At 40.7% G+C, this 16,227-nt stretch overlaps 1 protein-coding gene across 1 annotated transcript in view; it reads left to right on the top strand.

The window, feature by feature from the left end:
* Positions 1-16,227, top strand: part of exoc6b (exocyst complex component 6B) — a 131,759-nt gene that overhangs the window by 1,079 nt on the left and 114,453 nt on the right. The window lies entirely within an intron of this gene.

The following is a 16,227-nucleotide window of genomic DNA, read 5'->3' as shown; positions in this document are numbered from 1 at the left end:
TTTTGCACCTGGAATGGGTACACACTCGTGTTTATCTTCAGCTTTCAGATTAGAGGTGAAAAACACAACGAGAGCATAAGGGACATAGACGTAAGAGCAAAGGGATCTTCTACAAATTGTGGCCTCTGTGAAGCAGCTTTGTTCCTGACCAGTGGTGTTTGCCCTGATTGTTCAGAGAGGAAACAGGCAGTGAATGAAGATCGGAAATGCTGCAGGCTACCAAAGGCGTATCAAAGGTGTTTTTCCCCTCTTATTCCTCTACGTTGGGCTCTTCTGGTCATCATAAGTCCTGTTTAAACTTGTTATTCAGGGCACCTCCGCTGTGTGTGTGTGTGTGTGTGTGTGTGTGTGTGTGTGTGAGAGAGAGAGAAAGAGCATGTGTGTTTATCAGTCCTCTCCAGATCCTGTTGCTAAAATGACTTGACAACTTTGTGCGACACCCCCGGTTGCCGCGTTCGTCTGCCTTTTTATATTATTCTTTTTCCCCCCTCCTGTGGGTGACGTTTCATCTCCTGTGTCCGACTCCTCAGTATTTCCACTTCACCCTGTGTGCGCTCAACACTCTGAAAATACACTGGCAAAGTCTAATTTTGGAGCTGTCATATTCATTGCGAGTTAAATTTAGTCCAGAGACGCCTAAAAAAGGGAGTTTTGTTTGCAAAGGAAGGAAGTTGTCAAGTTTGCATGTATGCAGTGGGGAAATGAAACTTTCCAAAGAAGCATTTTTTATTTTTTTTGGTAAGTGCAGATATTCTACAGGGCTTTAAAAAAAGAGGGATATAAAACAGTAAAAAATACCTACCACTAGGGCTGGGCTATATCATACTGTTCACGGTAATACCGGTGTAATTTTGGGCAACATAGGAAAATGAGATATCGCGATAGAATATGGGTAAAATGCGCAGTGAGTTTGTTTACATACACACATGGCGGCGACGCAGAATGAAAAGAGCGAAAGCGGATCGTTGAATGAAACAGATGAACCAGAACTGGTTTGTAAAGATGCTGCAACTTCAGTGATGTGGAACTGGTTTAGCTTTCGTCCGTCAGATACACAACAAACCACTATTTTTGGTAGAGCATGCTAGCGGGCTGTTGTTATTACCGCGTTGTTTGGAAAATATGGCAAACTTAAAATCAATCCGATTTTATGTCGTACACGGCACTCAAAAATCTGTCAAATGTTTTAGTACGACTTTGCAAAGCTACAAAGCCGCACCGCTTGATGGATTGTCGGAGCATTACGGCTATCGTAGGCAGGAGCCTCGCGGAGTGATACGTACTGTGCTTCAACATAATATTACCGTATTGTGTGTGTATAACCTCTTAAGTTTTGTGGATATTATACATGGTTATGCTGAGGATAGGTCGGCCAGTTTCCACTGGAAATGCCTTTTGGTTAAACTGTCAGCAAGGAATTTGTACTGTAACATTTTTATATAACTTTAATGCACATAAAAAACAGCTGCTTGTTCAAGTGAAAATACATTGATGGGGTTTTTTGCACTAATAAAGTTGTGGAGTTGTAAAGTATTTTGTCTAGTGTCAATTATATCGTCAGTTATATCGTTATCGCAAATTTTCAAATGTATATCGTGATAAATATTTTTGGTCATATCGCCCTGCTCTACCTACCACATCTGGTAATGAACTATTGGACTGTCGGTTATGTCGACAAATCTGTTGGGGCTTCATTACTTTAATCTCTTAATTCAGTTTTGAAAAGTAAACTTCTTAAACTTTTGATTGAGCTACATCTTCTGCAACTTTTTCTAACTTCTGGCTATTATTCAGCCTCCATTTAACTTTCCCAGGACTAAAAGTCCCCAGAAAGAGCCTGGAAAAATCAAATTGGCAGTGAGAGCTGTGTGCGTGCGCGTCTGTGTGTGTGTGCGCGCGTGTGAATGCAGCGTTGGTGTGCAGGTCGAGGCTAGCTGCAGAATTCCACCCTGACAGCATAAATATGACTGCAGCAACCAGCCAACTCCCTCAGGTTACAACATAAACTCAAGACTGAAATGCTGTGGATAAATACTAAAATATTGTGTGTGTGTGTGTGTGTGTGTGTGTGTGTGTGTGTGTGTGTGTGTGTGTGTGTGTGTGTGTGTGTGTGTGTGTGTATTTAGGCCTGTTCAATCTGCTTGTTGCTCTGTGACAGCTGGGATAGGCTCCGGCTCATCCTCGACCCTGAACTGGATGTGCTCTTAAAAAGATCGATGGGTGGGTGTTTAACCTTGATGCTAATGGGTTAGTGAAGCCCAGACAGTCCAATCAAAATATTCATTGAGGTTGTTGTGGCCACTACAGGGCTGGACATTACAGTGAAGATTGTTGATATTGTTAATAAATTACAACATCAGCTAAAGCAACTGTTTGTATAGCTTGAAGATTTTGTTAAAGTTTAGTAGAGCATTCATGGTAGAGATCCCACTTTGTGTGCCAGGAATCTCATTTAGTGTTTCAGCTGCCTTTATTAAAATTTCAGTAGCCTCTGCTGGCATCCTTGACCATAAGGTGAAAGCTTAAAGAGTGATGTGTGAAAAGGAAGCTTCCAAGTATTGTTTGTCCTTTGTTGTTTCTCGGAGTACTTTGTTGCTTTTTGCTTTTTCTAGTAAATACTTGTCTTTTTTTTTTTTTCCCCCAAGAAGAAAAAAAAAAGTACTTTGAGCCTCTCGAAGTATATTTTTGGAGCCCCCAGGGGTTAAAAGAAGTTCGGGAAAGCAGTGCTGTCAAAATTGATTCCAAAAAAACGTTTTGAAAAATTATTTTTAAAGCACGGAAACTGTAAAGCAAAACACGCATAACTGGACTGTTATAAAATTAAAGTTGGGAATCCTCAGACACGTCGAATATGACGTTATTGCAGTTTCTTACATTTTGTGATATTCTGAGTATTGCAGTAACACACATTACTATTTATCACCTTTTTTCAACTGCAAATTAATTTCTCAAAGTTAAACTATGTCTGTATCAGTTTTCTACAATAACACATTTATTTCACCTCAGTTTTTTTCAAAACGAGATTCTCAAGCACGCCAGCACTGTCACTAAAACATGCCATAAATGTTGCCATAAGGCGGAGCTTACTGAAAGGGGTCAAGTTGGCAATTAGATCCAATCTGTTTCTGACAATACAGCAATGAAATGTGATAGATCGTCAGCTCACGTAGGGGCTTGGCAGCCTTCCCGCTTTATAGAAATATAACCAGTTGGCAGCCAGCTGAGTCGAGTCCCCTCGAGTTGTGCTCATTGACAGACTCGTTCAGACTGATGGCAGCATGTTGGATATTATTATTGTTGACACAATTATTTACGAACCATTGACAATCTCTCTGAGAGATTTGCAGAAAAGTTGCCTCCTATCAGGCGGCCTGTGCAATCAACCTTTGATCACAGTTGGATCATTATCTCATGTGTATAATTAGCCCATTTAAAACTATGTGAAAACATTCGTAGAACAAAAGAAAATTAAAACAAGAAAAAAATAAACTGTTTACCTTCAGCTGACCTCCATTCACTTATTTTCTCTAATTATGTCAGGCTAAGTCATTCACACCTCTCCCTCCGTCTCTCCTTACACTGCCCATTGTGTGTCTGAGTCAGTGATCGCTCCATCCGTTTGACTTTGACATAAACACTAAGCTGTGTTGCAGGTGCATTGCACTCCATTAATCCCACCCCAGCAGCGATGTAATTTTGCTCGTGGATATCCAGCTTCTTATTTTTAGTGCTGATATTTTTTTCCTTATTTCCTGATCATTTTCAGTTTAATATAAAGTATTTTTGACAGCTGTGAAAGGACAATGGACTCAAAACAGTAAATGACATCCAAGGCTTAAAATCTCTCAGGCTTCTATTTTCCTTCTTGAGGGCGTTTGGGGTTTAAACTTTTTTCCTTACTTTAAATATGAAGTATCAGCTTTACTGAATACTTGGGGAGCTTGCTGACGTTGTGTCACAATGTGTGATGTGAAAGCATTGAAATGGGACGAGAACTGGTGACCAAGTCTGAACGCACAAAAACAGGAAACGTTTAGAAAGGGGCAGAATATTGCGGACAATGTCAAACACTGGCGGTGTGTGTTTATTAAAGAACTATTTAAATGTGAAACATAAGTTAACCCATGGCTTGAACAGAAAGTATTTAATCACTTTAAAAAAAAAAAAGAAGTGTTGGGTATTGTGGATATAAACTCTATGGAGTGTGGTATTGGGCGACATTAGTTCATCTTTTAATTCAGGTGTTTTCAGTGTCATTGTCACAGGTGTATAAGATAAGTAGTAAGATCCATGCAGTGTGCCTTTACAAATGTTAGTGAGAGTGGGGCGCTCTAACGGGCTCACTGAATTTAAGCATGGATGCCACTAGAGCAGGGCGATATGACCAAACATATTTATCACGATATACATTTGATAATTTGCGATAACGATATAATTGACACTAGACAAAATACTTTACAACTCCACAACTTTGATGGGTTTTTTTTGCACTAATAATGTATTCTCACTTGAACAAGCAGCTGTTTTTTTATGTGCAGTAAAGTTATATAAACATTTAACAGTGCAAATGCAAATCCTTGCTGACAGTTTAACCAAAAGGCATTTCCAGTGGAAATTGGCCGACATATCCTCAGCATAACCATGTATAATATCCACAAAACTTAAGAGGTTATACACACACAATACAGTAATATTATGTTGAAGCACAGTACGTATCACTCCACGAGGCTCCTGCCTACGATAGCCGTAATGCTCCGACAATCCATCAAGCGTTGCGGGCTCGTAGCTTAGCAAAGTCGTACTAAAACATTTGACAGATTTTCGAGCGCCGTGTACGACATAAAATCATTTCGAGGTCAGTAAACACAACCAGAGTTCATACATAAGGCACACAGGATTATAAGGGCCACTGTCGATTTTCAGAAAAATCAAAGGATTGAGTTTAAGTGTGCCGTATTTTCCAAAAAACACGGTAATAACGACGGCCCGCTAGCATGCTCTACCAAAAATAGTGCTTTGTTGTGTGTCTGACGGACGAAAGCTAAACCAGTTCCACACTGAAGTTGCAGCATTTTTACAAACCAATTCTGGTTCATCTGTTTCATTCAACGATCCGCTTTCGCCCTCATTCTCCGTCGCCGGCACGCTTTTTCCGCCATGTGCGTATGTAAACAAAGGCACTGCACATGTGCGTTGCCCAACACTATACCGGTATTACCGTGAACAGTATGATATGGCCCGGCCTAGATGCCACTGTTGCAACAAGTCAGTCTGTGAAAACTCTTCCCTCCTAGATATTCCATGAACAGCTGTAAGTGTCATTATTGCAAAGTGGAGGCATTTAGGAACCACTGCAACTTTCAGAGTGGGTGTGTCATCAACACTCTGCTGACTCAAGAACTGCAGAGCTCCAAACCTCCTCTGGCATTAACATCAGCACAAAAACAGGGTGCTGGGTGCCAAATGTAAGGTGGAGCAGTGTAAAACATGCTGGCAGTGGACTCCAACGCAGTGGTCCTGTGTTCTGTGACTTGACCAAGCTCTTTCCTCTTATCTGGTAGTCGGAGGAGTCTGGGTTTGGCAAATGTTAGGATAAGGTTACCTGCTTGACCGGAGCTGTGGGGGTCTGGGCCCCCTGAGGTCCAGCGAAAGGAAATCAAGACATTGTAAACAATTCTCTGCTTTTGACTTTGTGGGAAAAATATGGGGAAAGTCTATTTCCTGTTCTATCATGACTGTGCCCCAGTGCACCGAGCAACGCCCATAGATGCACGGTGTGATGAGTTAAGTGTAGAAAAGCCTAAAGGTCCCACACCAAGCCAGACCCTCTTGTCCGACATCAGTGAACTTTCTCCTGCTATACTTGAGGGTAGAGCGCACTTATGTCACCCTGCTGTTTTCCTAGAGAGTGTTTACGTTTTAAAGATGTCACTGGTGAACTGTCCAACTATTTTCACATTAAATTGTAGCTTAAAAACAAGTGTAGCTTTAAAAGAAAGCTGCTTGGCGCTGCGGGCTTGCTGTGTGCTGGTGGAAACCCCGAGAGATTTCTGTGACTGTTAGGCTGTCACTCTCTGTGCTGATGCGTGAAAACATCCCCCTCAGGGACTTTGTGATTGTTACAGAGGAACTGTCACTACCCGATCCGTACCGGAAACCCGATCGGTACCCCGCATGCGCAAATCTTACGTCACTTCCTCTCTTTGCGACATTCAATATATTTGAATGATGCGGTTAGCGCCCAGTTAGCTCCTAGCATTTCTCAACAGCTCTGCCTTCTTTTCGACTGCCCGGGACATTTAAACAATGGATAATCCGTATACAAAGAAATTCATGCTTTTCTCCTCAACAGAGAGCGTCCCCCGATTGAGCAACAGCGCCGTAAAATAAGAAGAATGGCGCCTAATTACAGAGTTAATAATGCAGAATTTGTAATATCTCACGTGTAGATTCATCAGCCAGATTAAGTGTTTACTGACAATTGACAGTGATAGCGCACATCATCATCACTATTCCAACAATCTTCTCCTCACAGACAAGCATAAACACACTCGACTATCGCTAAATCAGATTTAACACACGTTTGTAATGACGATAAATCAGTTTATAATAGGGTTTATTCGCTCGGTCAGCAGGTGGCGGTATCCTCGTACACTGGGGAGTAAACTGCCATTAAACGAACAGAAGAAGAAGAAAACATCTGCACATGCGCGGTACGGATCGGGTAGACCCGATTTGTACGGTCAGACTTTACACATGCGCAGTAAGGATCGGGGAGTCCTGATCCGTAACTTTCTTTTTATTTTTCGTTTTTGTCTACATTGTACTGAAATGCTTCATTATTGCAAACATTTTAAGATATACTTGTTATTCTTAACATCTTAACAGATACTCTGACCCATAACTATCGTAAAACGCTACGACCGGAAGTAGAAACCTTTCGCGCATGCGGGGTACCGATCGGGTTTCCGGTACGGATCGGGTAGTGACAGGAACGTTTCCATCACTTTCACTGTTGATGTCTGTCTGTTAGCCAGAACAGATTTAAAGATGTCACTTTGGCACCTGGGAAAAGGTCATTATCACCGTACCAAAGTCCAGATTAAGTTTCATTTATTGATAGATTTATTTATTTATTTTTATAAAAAAAAAACAATGTTCCCTGATCTAATTTGTGCTTGTGTTGAATTTTTTCCCCTACATTGCTGTTGGTTAAATTAGTATCAGATTTACAGAAAATGACATCAACACTATAATGATGTTCAGCTGAATTTTAGCCGTATTTAAATGTCTGCAAATGGCTTTATGCACCAACTGCATATTTGTTCAGTGAGGGATTTCCTGCCTTGCTAAAAGGCAGTTATGCTGGGATGCACTCTTGCTTTACAACTTGCATAAACACAGACGGGCAAGAACAGCGCTGGCTATGAAAAGGTTAAAGTGAGGGTAATGAATGAGTGACATTGTGTAGAAGTGCTGCTGTATCATGACAGACCTCTTCTCTAATGCAATGACCGTCGCATTAGACATTGCGCGCGCACACACACACACACACACACACACACACACACACACACACACACACACACACACACATTGAATAACAGCTTTTTTGTTCTTTTGTCTGTGTTTTTTCATAAAAGTTTGTTCAGGTTCATTGTTGTTACTCATTGAATCTGTTCAGATTATCAGAAGCTCATATAAACAGATTAAATAGCACAGCAGTCAATTTAAGTCTTAAGTTTCTGTCTGCGTCAGCTGAGAATATTGAGCTTGGATTTCTGCAGATTTTTTTGTGCGTTCAATGCCCGTGGAGGTTGCATTGCTCATGTTTATTTCTTCAGAAACAGCTGAGTGCATCTGAGAGTTGTCCAGCTCCTCCTGAGCTGAAGAGGCTTTTAAAAAGTCGTGTATGTGTGCTGAGCTCCACCCTGTGTTTAACAGCATGCCGGCGGGGAGGTTTGTCAGATTTAGCCATTAATGACAGGGAACCTTTACGCATGTGCTCATTTTGTGGTTTTCCTACTGTAAAGTCATGGAAAATGCTTTTTCCTTATTGGGCTGCAGGTGTTTGTTTCAAATATGACAGAGAGGCTCAGTCTTTGTGCTGGATGTTCAGCCATGAGACTGCATGAGCCGCATGTTAAACTACAGCGCCAAACGACATTTGGCTCAGCTGTGTTGGTGTTGGGCTAAAATAAAATCTGCAATGATGCTCATTCGAGGTGTTGTGATGAAAACTGTTCATTTGCAAGGCCACTCATTGGCAGCAGTGCACCGGTTTCAAACAGGAGACTGTCAGCAGCTTCGGTCTGACTTCACCAGCAGCTTTTATTTTGAAGAAGAATTTCAGTAATGTTTTTAATTATTTTCGTCCTGTTCTCATTTATTATTTTACTAAAATAAAAGTTCTTTGCATTTTTGTTTTATTTTAAACATTTAGGAAAACTGTTTAAGTCAAACCTCATGTTAACCTTGTATACATAAAAATAAATGGTTGCCAGTCTGTTCCTCACAAAGAGGAACACAGCTTATTAATTTAACACAATGCCAGCAGATACTGTAAGCCATCTGTGTCAGATTATCACTGGACAAAGCCCTGATGATATTTAAGTCTGTCCATGGGAGGACGAGCATCTGATATTCACACTGTTGTTTATTGTCACAAAGTAGGTTTAGTGTTTACTAACATAATTAATCTGAGATCATGTGAGATGGTTGAGCAGAAGGCCATGGTCACTTAAGATGGAATGACTCTTTCATGGTCAGAAGTCAGATTAAGATGGTCGTCTTTTGGCCATGTGTGCTCTAGAGAGGGTCACAGCTAGCTGCAGCTGCAGCAACTGAGCTTTCGAAATATGAGGAACACCAGTTAATCGACTGCAGATGGGGAAATGAGAAAAAAGAAGGAAAAATGAGTCACCAAACGTACCCTGGGCCAGTGTTGGTATACCTGGGCAGCCCGCCCAAATAAAAGCTGTGTGTGGAAAAGAGGCACTGAACACTATTGTGTGGCTTGTAGTTCATACTGGGAAGGAGTGAAAGCTCTCTGGAGGAGACGTTCTTGGTCATCTGTTTGTTTTCTGTGTCCTCACTAACGTCTTCCACTGAAAACTAACACACTCTGAGAAAGTCTCCGTCTCAAGGGTTCAACTAGTCAGAGAAGAGTGGGAGGAACCCACCACAAGCTTGTTAGATCATGTACACACCGATCCACACACACCCTGCTGAGTCATCATTCTGCACTTGAAACACACACACATACAATCAGGGGTTTGCTGCACGTCTTAAGTGGGTTAAGATCCTATTTAGCTAGCTGTCGAGCAGTCAGCAAACTCCTCTCCAAAGATCCTTGGATAGAAGACACACACACACACACACACACACACACACACACACACACACACACACACACACACACAGAGCAGCTGTTCACAATGATGTCATAACTGAGAGCAGCTTTGTTGAACTTCTACCAAACTTTTACGCTTTGGGAACCACAGCTTCCCTTACCCCCGTCTTTATTGTGAGCTTGTTTTCACTCTGCGTACGCCTCTTATAATTTGCATCTATATGAGCAGCCCTCATCTCTTCATACTGTAATGGGTAATGGTTTCTCTGATGCAGCAGCAAATGCATATTAACCTGCATGTGATATGTTACAGTATTTTTAACATTATAGGATTAATTTAATTGTCAATTTCCACTTACAATGGCTCAACGTAACATTTTTACTTCACTGAGCTCCCTAAGCCAATAGATCGCCCTATAGCTTAATTTAGAAGAATGTAGACTAATGTATGAGTTGATTTGTATTTAAAAACTATTAGTAAGTCATTTAATAACTGAATAACTAAATGTGGTGTGCTGTAGGGCTGGGCCATATTATACCGTTCACGGTAATACCGGTATAATGTTAGGCAACGATAGGAAAATGAAATATCGCGATAGAATGGGAGTAAAACGCGCATGCGCAGTGCCTTTGTTTTCATACGCACATGGCCGATTCTTGAGTGAAACAGATGAACCAGAATTGGTTTGTAAAAATGGTGCAACTTCAGTGATGTGGAACTGGTTTGGTGTTTGTCCGTCAGATACACGACAAAGCACATTTTTTTGCAGAAGATGCAAGCGGCCGTCGTTATTGTCGTATTTGTCGGACTAAGATGCTCTTAAATCTGGGAGTAATCTGGGTCCTAAACTCCGTATCTTCAGGTCAAACGAACACTGCAGCATCACTGAGAGTTAAAAACTGTCTAAATTCTTTCATCTTTAATAAAAACGATCAGCATTGCTGCTTTACCAGGTGTAACTATGAAGTTTAATTTCCAGGCATCCATGAAAACAAAATTTATTACATTTAACGGAGTTAGAAGTTAGCAGGAAGCTAGCGGAAGTTAGCTCGCTAGTTTCGCTAGTTACCTAAGCATGATATTGCATGTTCTGACTGAGAGATTTCTGGAAAAATTCAAACGTACAGCTCTGCTATCACTTCCAACATAAATGAAGACAGGAAACTAAACAGCAGTGACGTTTGTAGGGTTACTGAAGTTGGGCTAGCTGGTATATAATGATGTGCTACGTGATCGCTAGCGACACAGCTATGTTAGCATAACATAAACAGTGAAGCTGGAGGACGAACACTAACACTTTTCCACTTATAAAAGTTAACGTGAAGGTTCTTCATGGTTAGAGACAAATGCAATCGCATGGCAGGATGCTGTAAACGGACCAAACTTCAGTCAGGAGAACAACTGAGATAATCCATCCACAATACGAGGTTAGTCATTAATATACTGCAACAACATGGGAATAGAGCAGCTGCCAGAGAATTCAACATTAATGAATCAATGGTACAGAAGTGGAGGAAGCAAGAAGAATGAGTTTAATAAAGTTTGATTTATCTGACTGCTTTGTTTCGCTTAATGTGCCTTATAATCCTGTGCACCTTATGGTCCGAAAAAGGCGTACTGCACACTGCAGTTTAATGTTGCAAAGCACCTCTTTTTAACTTCAGTGGATATTATACATGGTTATGCTCAGGATATGTCAGCCCATTTCTACTGGAAATGCCTTTTGGTTAAACTTTCAGCAAGGAATTTGCATTTGCACTGTTACATTTTTATAAAGCTTTAATGTACATAAAAACCAGCTTCTTGTTTAAGTGAAAATAAATGGAAGGTTGTCTTTTTGCGCTAGTAAAGTTGTGGAGTTGTATTTTGTCCCGCATCAATTATATCGTCGGTTATATCGTTATCGCAAATTTTCAAATATATATCGTGATAAATATTTTTGGCCATATCGCCCTGCTCTAGTGTGCTGTTTTGCCTTCATGCTGACGACACCCTTCATTCTGCAGGTAGTGCTGTTAGAAAGAGAGAGAGCCCATGTCGCAGCAAAGGTTACAAGAAATCTCAATTTTTTCTACACAGCTGGCATTTTATCTGCATACAGTGCAGTGAGTTTTCACAGGACTCTGTGCAGGCAGGCATTAATTTATGCACAGCTCTCATAAGGTCCCATCACAGCATTTCACTCCTTCACCTTGATTCTTCTTTTTCAGCCGTTCTCATGTAGATTTGCTGCTGTGCTTGGGGGTCATTGTACTGTTGCAGGAACAACAAACAGCCTCACATTTGACCCTAGGATACTTTGTTAGACAGAGGAGTTCATGGTCAGCTCAGTAACTACTCAGACTGTTCAGGTCCTGTGGCTGCAGAACAAGGCCAAATCAACACCCCTCCACCACTGTGCTTGACAGCTGGTATGAGCTATTTGTTCTTAGCTCTTGGGTTTGTTGCAGTCTCTCTGAGCATTGCACAGTCTGGCCTTTGGCTGAATTTCCAATGAAATCCACTCCTGAGAAGACTGCGGTGTTGTTAACACAGCTGAATGCTCCAAACCAGTAAACTACCAAAACTTCAGCCTTTAAAGAGGTGCTTACACTTTCATCAGTTAATCAAGTACATCTGATTAGCACCCACTTAGTTCCTGTAACAGCAGCAAACATGGACTCAGTTTATGCATAGAAACCTGTGAAATGTTTTTCACATGAATGCACAGACAGCTGATTTTTTTTATTTTTTATTTTTAAAATGGCCTCCTAATTTATGTGGTGGTGTTGCTGAGTAAAACTGTCCACACGGGCGGTAAAAGCACGTCTGTTGTTTTTAATGTGAAAAGAGCTGTGCTGCTCATTATTGAGGGTCCATTACAGCCAGTGTGTTTGGGAAACACAGTCAGTGGCCCAAACAGGTAGGTGTGTGTGTGTGTGTGTGTGTGTGAGAGCGAGAGAGCAATCACACCATAGATTATATTGAATCCTTGCTTCTAATCACTACATTGCTTTGTAGTGAAACATCACTAACAGACCTGCGGAAGCCTCAAGACTAGCTCTGACCCTTCATGCACTGAAATGAATTACATCAGAGCATTTATGGATATCTGTCACAGATAAAGGAAGCGGCGTAACAGAGATGGAGCCTGGCCATCGCAAGATCTTAACGTCATGTCATCACAAATACATGAAAATACTGAAGATATCAGGATGCACAGTAATGTGGACACATACACTCAAGCCCCGAACGATTTAGAGGGAAGTGTTAGACGTGCTGCGCTCTATCAGATTACACCGAAAAATGAAGTAGTACTTGTTTCCTCCATCACAGGTTATGGTGGTAGTGTCGTTTTGAGCTGTTAACTGTGATGGTCAGAGTAGATTAAAAAAGGATCACTTAAATTGTCCTATGAGAACTATGTAATGTAAAAGTAGCCAGTATTTGAATGTTTTAAGTGGTTTTAGAAGCTTATCATGTTGGAAGTGTTCAGTTTTCCTTTTCTGAAGGGATCTAAAGAGGTGAAAATCAAATATTTCTACACAAAGAAATACAGAGAAAATTAACTTTTTGTTGATGTTGATGAACCGGTGACTTCGGCGGTTTATCATTGCCAATATTGGAACTTTTATTGTGCATTTTTGAGCTGACAAGGAGCAAAACTAAGCAGCATGTCCTCTCCCCTTGCTCAATAGCAGACACCACCAGGCACTGAGTGAGTGAGAGACTCTTACCAGGCACTGCAGATGTGCTAACATGCTAATCTTAGTTTGTACACACAGGAAACCAGCCATTGTTTGGAGAATTCACCATAACATGAAGTGAAAACTTTCCACTATTGCCACCAAAAAAAGGGCACATGCTGCTGTGGCTTGTGTTATAGTTCTTGTGAACTGCCTCCCCCCAAAGCACTGAGGAAAAACAAATATGTGAGTTATAGAGATGAAAGACCGAAGGGATTTTCCTCATCCCCAAGGTAGAAAAACTAGGAGTGGACCAATGTCCTCCCTTCCGACTGCATCTACCCTCAGCAGTCTGTTTATTTATCACTGCCCTTGTTTGTACTTTGTTTTCTGCTCTGGTTTCATTAGCAGGCGGCAGTTTGCCTAAGTGTTTGCCAAAGGCAGGGCTTTATTATGTTTGTATGAGTGCATCTAAAGAAAGCAGTTAGTGACATCAGACCCTGCTGTACATGCTGGGCATTTCCTGGTCTGCAGGAGGAAGGAGGGGGGATTGTTAGCTGTACACAGGTAGGGGGGGGGGTGTGTGTGTGTGTGTGTGTGTGTGTGTGTGTGTGTGTGTGTGTGTGTGTGTGCTGCTTCAGGAAGGGGAAAAAACACAGGAAGTGCTGTGTTCATTATTACACAGAAATAACATGAGATTTTTCTACATCTGTCCTCTTGAGGTCGGGCGAATGGAGGCGTGCTTCATTTAAAATCTATGAATCCAGTTTTATGGTTTTGTGTGGTTTGTTGCAGGCTGTAGTTAGATTGTATAAAATGTAAGCTAGACATGTACTGACTAGAGATGGCACGATACCACTTTTTTATTTTTATACCGATATCATAAATTTGGATATCTGCCGATACCGATATGAATCCGATATAGTGTTTTTTAATCAACAAAACTGTTTTTTAAATATATTGCTGCATTTTGTATAAGTTCATACTCAAGTTTAAAACAACAACTACACTAAAGCTATTCTGTTATACCTGTATGCAAAAAAAAAATTTTTTCATAGTTCAGCAATACTGATCAATCTAATAAACTTAAACCTACACCATCCTCCCTATTCTGGTATTTTAAAGAGTACTTAGCATAAATATTAAGCAACCTAACTAATAGGGTTCCAACTCCCAGCAACAACAAAAATAAATAAATAAAAAATAGGGAACCACCCCTCACCCTCCACCTCATGATGCTTAATCGACGTAATCAACCTTAATTTGATGCAGTGTGAAAAAAAATGCACAGAAATCAATTATTTTTCAAGAAATATTAAATAGATTCAACATCTTTCTTCAACAAAATTGCAGACTGCACAGATGGTACCTTCCCAAAGGAAAAAGTACTATAGCTTACTAGGGTATATTCGACTTAATAGTTACTATATACAGTAATGGACTTCTATACATTTTACATCAGATTAAAACTTTGGGTGTAAGATTGAGATAATTATTTATTAAAAGCTAGACATTTTAAATGAGAATAAGAAAGAAAAGTATGTCTTTGTGCCCCCTTTTCCCTGTTAATGCCCTATCGGCCCCCCTGGCTAAACTTTGCTAGATCCGCCCCTGCACAGTTACCAGCGTCAGCTACGTAGAAAAAGATCCTGGTGTAGAAAGTAATATTAAATAAATTCTAACAACAGCTGATCAAGCTTAAACGTGCTGCTGTTGTTCAGCCGCTGGTTTCCTCTTTCTGGTGCAAAGTGGGCCAAAAAGCAAACAAGAGAGACGGACTCACGACAGAAAAGCCGATCAGCTGATCATTAAGCAGTTTCATGATTGAAGTAGCAGCCGGAGAGCGAGAGGCAGTCGCTTGTTAAGCTTAACACAGGAATGCTTTACAAACATTCAGAGATGGACTTACACACTTGCTTTACTTCTCTCCGGATAACTTTGTCGGAGATGAAATGCCGGGTTGCTAGCGAAGCTCCACATGCTATCCAGACCACCGACAGGTCCCCATGCCACAGCCGCTCTATCACGTGATGCATACTGCTCCGACGTGCTAACGTTCTGAGGTGAGTTACGGCGTGTTGCAAGTTTTGTGAGGTGCTTTCGTGATATTTAATGGATCGGATTACATTTTTTATTTTTCTCCGATATCCGATCCAGTAATTTAGGTCAGTATCGGACCGATACCGATACGTAATATCGGATCGGTCCATCTCTAGTACTGACTGACCTACAGGAAGAAAAGGCACACATTTGCTGCTTTCCTGGCAGTAATCTGAGTATTTATTTATTTATTTTTGGCTCAAACTCATTGAAATATCTGCCAAAAATCTGTATTAACAGTTGCCCCAAGGATGGATAGAGGAAGTCTTTCATACCTTATGCATTAACTTTTTATAATATAATACTGCACAACAGATCGTAATCATCTGCTCTTTTCATTTTAACATTTATACCGTATTTTCACGACCATAAGACGCACCCTACTCAAAGGCGCAGTCTCAGTTATGTGTGCCATTACTGTATTTGACACACACACAAGGCGCACCTGATTATAGGGCGCGGGTTTTATATACAATCTACGCCCACACTTCCCCCTTTAACGTTCTCATGGTGTCCTCTACTACGTCCGCCTTACAACAACAACACACACAAGCATACAAGTGTGCGTATTTAAAAATAGCGCGGGAGCATAACTGAGTTTGGTTTTCACATTTATTTTACCACCATCATAATCGTAATCGTCATCAATCAAACCCACTGAAGTCCTCAGCCTCTGTTTCTGAATTGAACAGCTGCGCTAAATCTCCATCAAACATGCCAGGTTCCCTTTCTTCACTGTCAGAGTCACTTTTCATTTTAACATTTATAGTTCCTTTTGTGTCTTTTGTAAAAATTCTCTTTTACTTTGTTGATTCTGAAATGGCTAAATTTCCATTCCTTCTCTTTTGTTGTTAGATCAATAAATTACTTTTTCTTATTTTTAATTGCATTGCAATTAACATAACACATTTGTTAATGTCGTTTTTTGTTCAGTATAAGCATGTAAAATGAAGAAGATACTAAACTTATATATATCGTAACATTAATGATGAATTATAGATGGCAGCGATTTAATACCTAACGGGTTGCTTTATAAAGTGTCTCATGACATGATGATGCTCACTGAAACTTTGTGTTCTTATTATAGATGGACCGATCTGATCTTATGT

Source organism: Aulonocara stuartgranti (assembly GCF_965226115.1).
Source record: "Aulonocara stuartgranti genome assembly, chromosome: 3".
NCBI classification, from domain to species: domain Eukaryota; kingdom Metazoa; phylum Chordata; class Actinopteri; order Cichliformes; family Cichlidae; genus Aulonocara; species Aulonocara stuartgranti.
This window is presented reverse-complemented; position numbering and strand designations above follow the sequence as displayed.